We start from the raw sequence: 13,079 nt of genomic DNA on the forward strand, positions 1-13,079 counted from the left end.
TGAAGTGTGTTAATGCAAACAAATAAGTATTTTTAAAAATAGATGATTTTTTTTTATTTGTAACAAACGCACATGATATAAAATTAAAAAGTAAAAAAGAAGTCTTTTGTTCCTTGTCTTCTTGCAACACTGACCAGTTTTTCATCTGTTCTTCTAGAGATTAGAGATATTCTCTCTATATATATGTATACATTATATACTTATATCATACCAGATTCATTTCTAATGTGACTTTTGTTATCCTAGGACACAATTTGAATATAAGGTCCTTGTAAACATAATTTTAAGGGTACATTAATACCTTACTATCACAATTAAATAGTTCCCTTTGATAGACATTTAGATTAGTTAGACCCTACTAAATTTCTTCATCTGAATACATAAAACATTTACTCAATTTAGTAGTTATAAAGCCACTGCTTGTGTTAGTAATGTCCAAGCCAAGAAATAAGAACTTGCCCTTCAAAAGATCCTCTGATTGCAGTCCCCAGTCCCATACTAAACCCTTTTTGTATTTTAAAGTAATCACTAGGCTGGCTCTTTAAATTTTAACTACCTTTGTATGTATTCCTAAACCAAGGTTTACTTTTGCCTTTTGGGGGGGAACCTAGCAAATAGAATCATACACTATAATTAAAAGAATGCCAACATTTAGAAGAATCCACAGGTCATAGGGTCTCAATAAATCATATGAAGACCCCAGTGTGCCTACCATCTAGTTTGTCTTATGGAACCCCACATACTTTGCAGATTAGATAGTCTGATAGCCTCAGCTATCTACAAAGAATGGCCTTTCATTGAGGCTCTATTAAATATTGAAAATGCAGGAGAAAGAACAGGCTCAGGGTCCCCTAGGCTGGGGAAGTGGCACAGGCATGGTGGAGGTTCCCAGATCTGAAAGGCCCCAGCTTCAGGGAGAGAACTAGAGAAATAGTGACTGGGAGGAAACATTATTTCTACTGGTCTGAGACTGCCCAGGTATTTCAAAGAGTGTTCCTCCAGTAGACTAGGTGCCCTTTTATCTCATACATTTTCTCTCTATAATCTTGAGAAACTATAATCTTGATATTTATCAAAGCAAGACCATGTATGTAGCTTAAAAGAATTAAATAGCCAGGTGTGGTGGCGCACGCCTGTAATCCCAGCAGTTCCAGAGACTGAGGCAGGAGGAGGATTGTGAGTTCAAAGCCAGCCATTGCAAAAGTGAGGTGCTAAGCAACTCAGTAAGACCCTGTCTCTAAATAAAATACAAAATAGGGCTGGGGGATGTGGCTCAGTGCTTGAGTGCCCCGAGTTCAATTCCTGGTAGACCCCTCCACCCCCCAAAAAAAGAATTAAATAGTACAACAAGGCTATGGACAAAGCTGACTCTTCTCCCAAGTCGTTCCCAACTCTCCAACAAGCCTCCAATTCTCAACTCAGCAGCTGCTTCTCACACTTACCTCCAGGTTACTCGATCGCAAGTTTATACATCTGCTTTTCCATTTTTATACATCTATGCTGATTTGACCGAAGATTAGGATTCAGGTCACAAATTAATACAAACCCTAATCCCAATAACTCTAAAGAACAGTTTTATTGAAGTACTATTTACATATAATAAAATTTATTATTATTTTGGTGGCACTGGATATTGAACCCAGGGGCACTCTATAACTGAGCTACACCCTCATCCCATTTTTTAAAATTTTGAGACAGGGTGTCACTAAATTATGCAGGGTGTCCTTGAACTTGTGATCCTCCTGTCAGCCTCCCTAGTAGCTGGGATTTTAGGCATGCACTACTGCACCTGGCAAAATGTTACAATTTGACAAGTTTGGCCCACTGTATACATGGTAATTTTATAAAAATGAAACGTTATAGAACATTTCCATGTCTCTAAAAAGTTCTGTTGTGACTCTTTGTAGTCAGTCCCCTTATTGGAAAAAAAAAACTATCCAATAATTGTAAAGTAATATAAAATAATATAAAACTGTAAGTTGCCGAGGCTGGCCTTGAACTTGTGATCTTCCTGTATCGCTGGGATTGCAGGTATGTGCCACTACACTGGCTCTTTTTTCTAGGTTCTTTTTTAGAACTTCTTTCAACTGAGTGTTGTATTTAACAAGTTTTTATTGAGCATCAGCTAATGTACTCGCCCTGGTCATTATCATTGTACTGACTACTCAGCCCTGCAAAAAAATTTTAATTATGTTTCTGAGCACTGGCCAGTTACAAGAACATAGAGAATACTTGGTTATAGAGGCCCAGATCTATTTTGGTGAAGATAAAATACAAAATAAAAATAGAAAAGGCAACTGAAATGGGAATATGGATATTCCATATTATGACAGCATTAACATTTATTATCCTTGATATTGCTGTGATTCATGTGTAACTGGTAAATGTCCTGTTAAGCATGCGGCTCAATGCCAGACCCCTAGAAATGTTCAGTGTGTATAACTGACTTGAAATGGCCCAAATATAATGAAACATTGAAAGCCAATCAAACGAAATTATTGGGCCAGGTGTGGTGGCACACACTTGTAATCCCAGAGGCTTGGGAGGCTGAGGCAGGCAGATCACAGGTTCATAGCCAGCCTCAGCAACTTAGTGAGATCAGTCTCAAAATAAAATATAAAAAGAGATGAGGATGTGGCTCAGTGGTTAAATGCTCCTGGGTTTAATCCCCTGTACCCACCCCCCAAAAAAAAGGTTGGGGCGCTGGGATTGTGGCTCAGTGGTAGAGTGCTGGCCTCAGTGGTAGAGTGCATGTGCATGAGGCACTGGGTTCCATCCTCAGCACAACATAAATGTAAAATAAATACATTGTGTCCACCTAAAACTAAGAAATAAATATTTTTTAAAAAAGAGGTTGGGACTATTATTCTGACTTTAATAAAACTGTAGTATGAATAAAATGTCTAAAGTATGAACTAGTTCCACTGCTTGTCTTGCCTAAAAAGTTGAAGTCAGGGCTGGAGTTATGGCTCAGTGGTAAAGCGCTTGCCTAGCATGTGTGAGGCACTGGGTTTGATTCTGCACCTCATATAAATAAATGAATAAAATAAAGGTCCATCAATATCTTTAAAAATTTTTAAAAAACATTGAAATCATTTATTACTTGGTTTGTGTCAGAATAAATTTATGTCTTTTCTGTCCCTCCACTTTGAGAACTTAAATGTTAGTAATAAAGCATAAAGAAAGAACAAACTCATGAGCCAAGAGAACAGAAAGGAGATAATAAACATATTGGAAATATCAGCAAATTTCTGGGAGATGGGGAAGTGGATGGAGTGCATTGAGGATGCCTGAAGAATTGAAAAAAAAAAAAAAAAGAGAGAGAGAACCCTAGAGGGGCTGTGGATCCCACGTCATTTTGCTGAGGGCAGAAGGAGAGGGATGGGAGCGCTGGAAACAGAGCCAAGCTTAAAGGTACTTCTTCAGGTCAGCTGTTACTGGGGATCTTCTCTCTAAGCAGACATTCATCCAAAACATGCATCCTAGAAATGAAAAAAAAATTTAAATGAAAGAACTTGTCTTAAAAGAAATTGAGTTAATTATTTTCTGAGAACTGAGGCTTCTTCTAGGGTGTTGTTCCCCCAGAATAAAGCACTTTTTATCCTTGCATTTTTAGGGAGTAAGGTGTAAATCCCAGCAACTCAGTAGGATGATGCAGGAGAATTTCAAGTTTGAGGCCAGCTTGAGCAATTAAGGGAAACCTTGTCTCAAAATTAAGAAGGCTGGGGATGTAGCACAGTAGGAAAGTTCCCCTGGGTTCAATTCCAATGCAAAAATAATATCAAAATTTTTAAAGGGCTGGGGACATAGCCCAGTGGTAGAGTACTTGCCTACCTTTTGTGAAACCCTGGGTTCTATCACCAGCAACACACACACACACACACACACACACACACACAAGTTAAGCCAGTTGTTTGACACTTGATCTTGATGCTAGAAACTTTTGACCTACAGACAAAGATAGTTCCATCCCCAGCACCACACACACACACACACACACACACACACACACACACACACACAAGTTAAGCCTGTTGTTTGACACTTGATCTTTTTTTTTTTTTTAAAGGTTTTTTATTTTTAAGAGAGAGTGGGGGAGAGAGAGAGAGAGAGAGAATTTTTTAATATTTATTTTTTAGTTCTCGGCGGACACAACATCTTTGTTTGTATGTGGTGCTGAGGATCGAACCCGGGCCGCACGCACGCCAGGTGAGCGCGCTACCGCTTGAGCCACATCCCCAGCCCTGACACTTGATCTTGATGCTCGAAAATTTTGACTTACATACAGAGAAAGATAGCTCTTGGCTGTTATGTGATTGCAGTGGGCTATTTACATAACCCAGTAACTTAATTCCAACTTTTATAATTAACTTAAAACACAGAAGACCCCATAAAAGTAACAGCACAGGGCATAACTGTCGTTAAAGGTCAGGGTAAAACTGGTAAAGGTAAGAAGTGAAGAGCATTTGGGCAGTGTCGACAGGTCTTTATATTTTGCTGCTGTTGACATGTTGGTGGATCCTGAGGGATCCTGATGATCCTCCACTTAGGGGAGTGCTTTCCTGTTTGCTCATAAGTACGCTTTATTCAGGAGCTGGGTAAATCGAGAAGACTGAGCTCAGAGAGGCAAGTTAGAAGATACTTCAGACCTGGACGGTACAGTAGAGTGGGGAGCGAGGGCAGCTAAGGCATTACCAGGATGAAAGCCACCTTGGTTCCAGACGTCACTTTAACAGCAAGTTCTTGCTCTTGTCACCCTTCCCCCGCCACCGAGTCCACCAGCAGGACCTGGTGTCAGGGCTTGGTTGGAAGGTAGATGTTCTGTCTTGGTCCTTTCGAGCTCATGAGATGAGTAAAGGAAGGTCATTTAAAAACCAGGAGGACTGAGGGGAACAGAGTGAAAATTAAACAATTGCCTCTTGTGATTGAGGCAAAAAAGAATGGGATGAATCTTAAAACCAGAACCATCTCCCAAGTTTTCATTCTCATGTTCAAAACAAAAAGAATAACCTTCCAGTTTCTGACCAGAATCCACCCCTCAAAATGAAAATATTGTCCTGTGACAAGAAGAGAAGTCTCCTGGCCTTGGGGCATTTAGTGGGCTACTCCCTCATCTCACAAATATTTAAAGAGAGGCCACCTCTGCAGCAGTTTTTCTTGGCTAGGAGAGGTGACACGTACCCTATGGGATTCTTTTAGCAGCTATCTTTTGTGCTGCTAAGAAAAATTATTGTGGAAATCGAAGCATCTTCTGCTATGCCTTGGGGTTTTAACTTGTCACAAGAAGCTGAGTTTATTTTCGTATAAAATAAATACAAACTGTGTGTAGTGGCTCACACCTGTAACCCAGCAGCTCGGGAGGCTGAAGCAGGAGGATTGCAAGTTCAAAGCCAGCCTCAGCAACTTACCAAGGCCTAAGCAACTTAGCAAGACACTGTCTCAAAATTTAAAAATAAATAAATACAAAGAGCTGGGGATGTGGCTCGGGAGTTGAATGCCCCTGGGTTCAATCCCTGGTACCAATAAACAAAGAAACAAATAAATATTTGGATGGTATTTTGAAGTAGGAGAGAAGAGGCTTGGGCACCTGAGAAAATTTCAGGAAGCAGGTTTATTGACTGCAGCCTCTGAACCCTATAGTCAATAATCTGACTTCCTGAAAATTCCTCAGGTGTCAGGCCTCTTCTGTCTTACCTCAGTTTGAGGTCTTACACTTAGGTCTTTATCCATGTTTAATTGATTTTTGTACAGGATAAGAGGGATCAAGTTTCAGCCTTCTCATGTGGCTATCCAGTTCTCCAGCATTGTTTGTTGAAGAGGCTGTCCTTTCTTCAGTGTTTCTGACACTTTTGTTATAGCAAATCAGTTGACTATAGACCACAGGGATCTATATTCTGTTTGTGGGATCTATATTCTGTTCCATTGGTATAAATGTCCATTTTCATGTTAATACCATGCTATTTTGGTTACCAGGCCTCTGTAGTATATCATTATATTTTTTATTTATATATTTCTTCTTCTTCTTCTTCTTCTTCTTATTATTATTATTATTATTATTATTATCATCATCATCATTATCATCATCATCATCATCATCATCATCATCATTAGTGGGGTACTGGGGGTTCAACTCAGGGATTTAACCACTAAGCCACATCCCCAGCCCTTTTTATTTTTTTTTTGTTTTGAGATAGGGCCTTGCTAAATTGCTGAGGTTGGCTTTGAACTTGGGATCCTCCTGCCTCAGCCTCCCAAGGCGATGGGATTACAGGCCTGTGCCACCGCACCTGGCTATGTTCTCTTTCAAGATAGACATTTACTGCTCTGGAATTCCCTTTTACTGCTTCTGTGTATCCCACATGTTTTGGTATGTTGTACTTCCATTTTCATTTGTTTTGAGGGATTTAAACATTTCCCTTCCGACTTCCTCAATGATCCACTGTTCATTCAAAAATATGTGGGTTAGCCTTTATGAAGTTGTAAAATTTCTTTTGTGGTTGACTTCTAGTTTGTTGTTGAGACTTTCAGCTGAATTTTTTATTTGATTTATTGTACACTTTGTTCCCAAGATTTGTTATTGATTCTTTTTCAAAAATGATATCTTTCTGCTGAATTTCTCATTCATATCCTGTGTTGTCTTCCAAACTTCACTTAACTATTTATCTGCATTCTCTTGGATTTCTTTGGGATGTTTTATAATCAATCTTTTAGTTCCTTATTGGGCATTTTGTCCATGTCAGTTTTGGGGGGTTCTGTTGTTTTGGAGGCATCATATAAAATTTTTTAAAAATAATTTTTGTGCTCCTATATTGAGATAGATGCATCTGATGGGTTGGATATTGCTACAACTTTTATGGGGTAGTCTTAGTAAGCAGCTATTTCCTGGAGAGTGTCTGGGGGTGTCAGATTGTTATGTAATGTTGACTTTGATCCTAGCTGGCCTCTATTGTATAGTCTCCTCTTGCTTCTTTGTCTGTGATTAATGACTTTAGGCATTAATGGTGGAGTCAGACATCGACTGTCTCTGTGGGTCATGCAAGCACAGGGCCACTCTGGGAGTTCGGGCAGGTGTGGAGTAGCCATCAATGGGTGCAGGAAGCTCATTGTCCACCTCCTCCTACAGTGTGAGTGGTGGCCCCTGTGAGAGAACAGGACCTTCCTGGGGCACTGTTGATGCTAGCTCTACTATTAGCAAGAGCCTCTGGCATGACATGCTTCAACCAGTCAATGATGTGAGCCCAGGTGCTGCATGGGGAGAGGCAGTGGCAGGGACTGCATCACCCTCCCCACTGCTGCTCACATCCAGCAGTGACAGCAGTGCATGCCCTGACGTGGTGCAGGGGCTGCGTGGTTGTGGGAACTGTGTGAGTGAGGTGGCAGCAGGAACCTTGGTGTTCTTCTCTGCCACTTTGGTGACAGTGCCTACTTGGTAGCAGGACCCCAGCTATGGTCAGCAAATTTTCTTTTGGGGGCTCTCTTTGGCCACGTGTGCCAGAAGCAAGGTAACAGCAACAGGGCAGCAGTTAAGACCACAGTGTTCCCTCCCACTGTCTTTAACAGGCCCCTGAGCATAGTGCAGTGGGGAGGGGCTGTGGGAACCTCATGAAAAACTGCTTCCAGTTCTGGCACGGATGTGAGTCCACACGTGGCTGGCCATGCACATGGTGTCACGTGGCAAGTGTCCTAATCTCCTGGTTCTCAAGGGCAGTACCCTCTGTTCTTCTCTCAAGTAAGCTTGGGTCACAGTGAATCATAAGGGCCAAGCTCGGTTTGCAAAGCAGCTGCCTCCCAAGCCAATGCAGTGGAAAGTCTGTGGGGGTCCCAGAGACGGGACTACACAGCAGTTTCTGTCCTCTAGAGTAGTGAAAATTTAGATGGTATCTCCCCTCTCCAGATGGCTCCTGGCTACAGCTCTACAGATGTTTGCAGGCAGTGGATGTGAGATCCTTTTCCAAAGCAAGGCTACTGCACAGATTTCAAGTTAGTTTCTAAGACTGCTGCAAGCTGGTGAGGGTTGTGAAACTTTCCAGTAGCTCTGATGGCCAGCATCTGCACAGATCTGCACTGCTGGAAGTTGCTGGGGCTCTCTCTTTCACCCTTACTCTTGCAGAAGGGAGAATCCTCCTCCCTCACCTATGAATCAGTGTAGTAAATATTAGTATTTTGTTTCTCTTCTTACACTATTGTCCCAGGTTTTGGAATCTTACAGGGTGCCAGTGTTTCTCTTGCTGATTTCCAGTGTTCTGGCATGGTTACTCATCTCAAAACTTTGCTACACACCTGTTATTTTGGTTCTTCTTTGTGGAGGAGGTGATATGTGCTGGGCATTCCTATTCGGCCATCTAGAATCTTCTTGAAGACTTTTTTAAACTCTGAAAAGAATATGCCATGTATGATGCCTTTAAATAACAAAGCCAGAATTCACTACAATAAATACAACTTTAATGTAAGTTTTTTCAAGAAAAGAGAGGCTGGTAGGTAATTCCTATTAGTTCCTATTATTCCTGAATTGGCAGGGTTCAGGCTCAGGGAAAAAAGGAGGCTTGATAAAGTTTCCAGAGTGCGTCAATCATCAGGCTGAGAACAAAATAAATCATAGCCACTGTTTAAACAGACACGCCAGCATTCAGGTTTATGTGACACTCTTCAGTAACCTAAGGACTATAGATGGTGAGTGAAAATGTTGCTAAACTGACACAAGTCACCTCAATTCTATGAAAAAAAAATATTTTTTTACTATATTCTAATATTTCTGAAATATGGAGATACATCTCCTTATTTATGTATATATTTAATCTAGTGTTCTTTCTTTTTTAAAAGTTCCCATAAAAACTGTTATTAAATCAGTGACTCATTTTACCATAATGGCACCTAGGTATTAAGAAATCTGAGTAATCTCAGTTCTCAGGAGCTGAGAAGCCCATCCCACTTAGAATGAATGCAATGCTGAGTGCAATTCTTCTCCCTTGGGGCTTGAGGAGCCCCAAGCACTGTGTGACAGGTAGAGCCCAGGCGTACCTTAGGTTCACCTGCTTGGGTGGCAGTGTGCCCTGGAGTTTGTCCTACCTGCTTTGTGGCAGTCCAATTTCCTGATGTTTCTGGATCCAGGGAGTCCTTAAGGTGGGTGAGGAAGATGTGTCTGTTGGCAGCTCCCAGAGCACCTCTCTGGCTGCCACTGTGCTGCTCTGCTGTGTGCCATCGGCGCCCACTCACTGATGCTGCCTCCACCAGTCTGCTCCAGCACCCCCGAGGCCATGTCCACACCTCTGCATCCTTCATTGGCCTGTGAGAACTCGTTACAGCCCAGGGATTCTCACCTGCCTGAACTCTGAAGTTGCTGGGTTAACATCCTCACTACTTGCGCTTTTTTTTTTTTTTTTTTGAGAAAGGAATTAAAATGCTTTAATTTAAAAATCACAAGTGGATGATAAAGAACATAGAAACTGAAAATTTACAAAATGCGTCATGGATCATGGACAGTGCGGAACAGCAGAAAGGAATGATGGATGAATCTGCATTGTTCTGGCTGCTCCTCCTGCCACCTGTCTCCAAGGAAAGCCTGACGTTGATTAGGTACTGAGCCAGGCTAATGCTGGCAGCAGATCCAGTGATGGTAGCCTGCCTATCAGTAGATCCTTCCACTGGGTTTAAAATTTCGATCTGTGCCCCAGACATTTGATGGATCTCATTGATTTTGGCACCTCTATGCCCAATTATACAGCCAGTCAAGTCATTTGGAACAGTGAGTTCCTGAGAAATAGTCTGAGCAGATGCTTCAAACCTGCACTGAATCCAGTATTGCCATGTGTCATAAGAAAATGAGACTGATGCAACTTGGTCAAATCTGGCTGTAGAGTGGCCTACTGTCCTTGAATGGCATAGGCCTCTAGAGGTGGTCCCTCTAGGTCAGGGTTTAGGCACATGAATGGGGTGGTTTGGGGAAAGCTCGCACTGTCATGCCTGTGTCCTGACCACTTGCAAAGATGATTGGAGACCTTGATGGCTTGGGTCTATATGGGATGGTCACGCCTTCCGGGGGAACCCCAACATGACCACGTGGATCTGTTTGACATACTCAGTGATGGATTGGGGAGTGATGGCCTACTCAGGTGAATTGGGGAGAATTTCCCCTGCTACTTGGATTTGAGCACCTGTACGCTCTGTATTTCTTAATCTTGCAACCATCTTTTCCAATGAGAAAGTCACACTGACTAGCAGGCACCACCAGCCTCAGAGTGACCAGGGGTCTACTGGCAGCTGTGCTATTGGTCATACAGCTGTCCTCTTCCAGTTTGTCAATGATCATAGCAAAGGCTTTGAAGATGGTATTAGCGGGCTCAGTCAAAGTGATGATTCCCTCAGGACAATTCCCTTCTGAGATGTCCATACGTGCACTACTCTCCTCCCGCATCTTCTTAACTGATCCTCCTTTCTTTCCAAGGATACTGCCAACTTCCTTTCCATGCATAAGTAGCTGGATGACACAGGTGAGAGTGACATTTAGTCCACTTTTAATTACACCAGTGTCCATGTTGAGGATTGTTATGGGGAGCTGTATTTTGAGTGTTCCAGTCTTTGATCACTGGTGGGGGTGAAAGTCAAAAACTGCAGGCACTACATGATGAAGGGGGAAAGGGGGAGCAGAGGGGAAGAGAAAGGCAGGGAGATTGGAACCGAACAATGGGGGCAGGCCAGAGGGTGAGTGCCTTCCCACCCCCTGAGGTCAGAGTGCAGAGGGGAAAGGGGGTGAAGGGATGGAGGAGAAAGAGAAAGGGGAAAAGCAACCCGGAGCAGGTGGAGGGCGGCTGGGCGGGAGGGGGTACAGCTGCAGCTGCTGCCTCTGCTGGCCTCCCCTCACCACTTGCTCTTGATCACCAGTTCATCTCTCCTAGAATAGGGCAGGCCCCCTCCTTCTCACACACAGCCCTTCCCAGGTAAGCTCCACTGTAGAGGTGTTCAGGACCGGGTCACAGCCACTCTGGGATGGAAGGCCAGGTTGGTGGGAGGAATGGTGGCTGGGATATGCTATCTTTTGAAGACCCAGGTCTTGAGTCTGGCCATTTTGCCTATTCCTTAGTAGTCACCAAGCTTTGTCCCTCAGATCTCCATTCTCCTCCCTACAGCTTCACTTACAACCAACCTTCCTATCCTCCTCAAGTCCCTAAGAATATCTGTACACACCTGTATCCCAGCCAGGGATGAAAGTTCTAGTTCACTCTCATAGAACGCCTCACCCCAAGAGTTTCAAAAAGCTGAAGAAAGATGGACCACCACTTTACAGGTGGAATAGACTTTGGGACAAACTGCTCAAGTGACCAAACATACCTGACATCCAAGCACGTGAGCCTAAGCCATACCTGGATTATATCTGTCACCCAGTGCTTAGGGACCTGAAAGATAGAACTGGGCTCTTAGCTTCCAGCAATATTTGTTGAGCCTCCAACATTAGGGTGTGGCAAAGCCCTCTCAGCAATACTTAGAAGAATTCTTCAAATTTCATTGTTTCCCCAACATTCCAAGAAACACACAAACACTTTGGCATTACAGTTGTCATTCTGTCTCTAACATCCATTTTAATCATAGTAGTAGTTTCTATTGGTCCTCTGATAGCAAAAGCTTAGGATAGAGACATAGCCCTATGAACTAAGGTGAATTCTGGGCCTAAGCTGGAGGCCATGGCCCATGCCTGTAATCCCAGCTATGTGGGAGACTGAGGCAAGAGGATAACAAGTTTGAGACTGGTCTGGGCAACTTAGGAGAGAACTTGTCTCAAGATAAAAAGGGTTAGGGATGTAGCTCAGTGGTATAATGCTTGCCTAGCATTCTTGAGCCCTGGGTTCAATCCCCAGTACTGGGAAGAAAATAAAAAATCTGCACCTGAATGTGCTGAATATGGAAACATACCCTGGATGAACAGAGCTTAAAAAGCTGACTTTAAAACTGGGCTCGGTGTTGCATGCCTGTAATCCCAGGGTTTGGAGGCTAAGGCAGGAGGATCAAGAGTTCAAACCCAGCCTCAGCAAAAGTGAGGCATTAAGCAACTCAATGAGACCCTGTTTCTAAATAAAATACAAATGTGTGTGTGTGTGTGTGTGTGTGTGTGTGTGTGTGTGTGTGTGTGACCGGGAATGTGGCTCAGTAGCCGTGTGCCCCTGAATTCAATCTGTGGTAACCCCTTCCCCCTAACAAAGTGACAACCTCCTTTAGAGATATTTGTCATTTCCCAGAAATCATCAAACCTTGGCACTGTCTGCATCATGAAGTAATTGTATTATAAGCAAAACACTCTTTAAAACTGTCTCTCCCTCTGGCTTCTTTGGTTGAGTCACATTAGCACAACATTATGAAATGCAAACACTGGGCAGCTGCTTTGGGCTAATGACCCTGAAAGATGTTGCCAAGAAGCCTGCAAAATACTTACCAGGAAGATTGAGATCTCTAACCTCATCTCACAAAATAAAGCAGGTGGGGTGATGACAAATCAGGTGAAAGGAGCAGATAAGGATTGGGAGTGGAGCCCAGATCTGGGGAACCTCATTTGCCACCCACTCAGGAGTTGTGTTATCATCTCAATGAAGCAGAAAGGGATGGGACCAAGTGCCGGAAGACATTGAAGAGAAGGGAGAAAAACTCTTTCCTCTATCCTCAAGTTCTGTAACTTGGGCCCTGGAAATTAAACTGACGAAATAAATATTAACAGGGGGAAAAAAAAGAAGGTACATATGGCACACTTCAAGGAAATGAAATGAAATGGAACCCCAAAGAGTTGGTCAGAACTGGAGGCCTATATACCATTTTAACAAAGGGAGATAAATTTGTGGAAAAGTGACAAGGCAAAGAAACAGGGTTTTGAGCTTCTGGGAGCAGTACATTGTAAGAGGGTAAATATTTGAGGGAAGCTAAAGGAAGATAAGAGTGATGTTACTAAGGTTTGCTGTATAGACATCCCTAGTAACTAAGGGTCATTCTTCCCTTCTTAGAAGAAGAGAGGGAAAGGAGAATCCTTCACAAAGGGATTTGTATGCCCTGTTTTTAAGCAAATAAGGGACAGGAAGAGTGCTTTTTTTCTGTAGTCTGCT

The 13,079-nt window shown here is 42.7% G+C and overlaps 1 pseudogene; it reads right to left on the bottom strand.

The window, feature by feature from the left end:
* Window positions 1–9,414: 9,414 nt before the first annotated feature.
* Window positions 9,415–10,558, bottom strand: LOC114095055 (poly(rC)-binding protein 2 pseudogene; annotated as a pseudogene).
* Between the last annotated feature and the right edge of the window lie 2,521 nt (window positions 10,559–13,079).

Source organism: Marmota flaviventris, chromosome 6 (genome assembly GCF_047511675.1).
Source record: "Marmota flaviventris isolate mMarFla1 chromosome 6, mMarFla1.hap1, whole genome shotgun sequence".
In the NCBI taxonomy this organism is placed as follows: domain Eukaryota; kingdom Metazoa; phylum Chordata; class Mammalia; order Rodentia; family Sciuridae; genus Marmota; species Marmota flaviventris.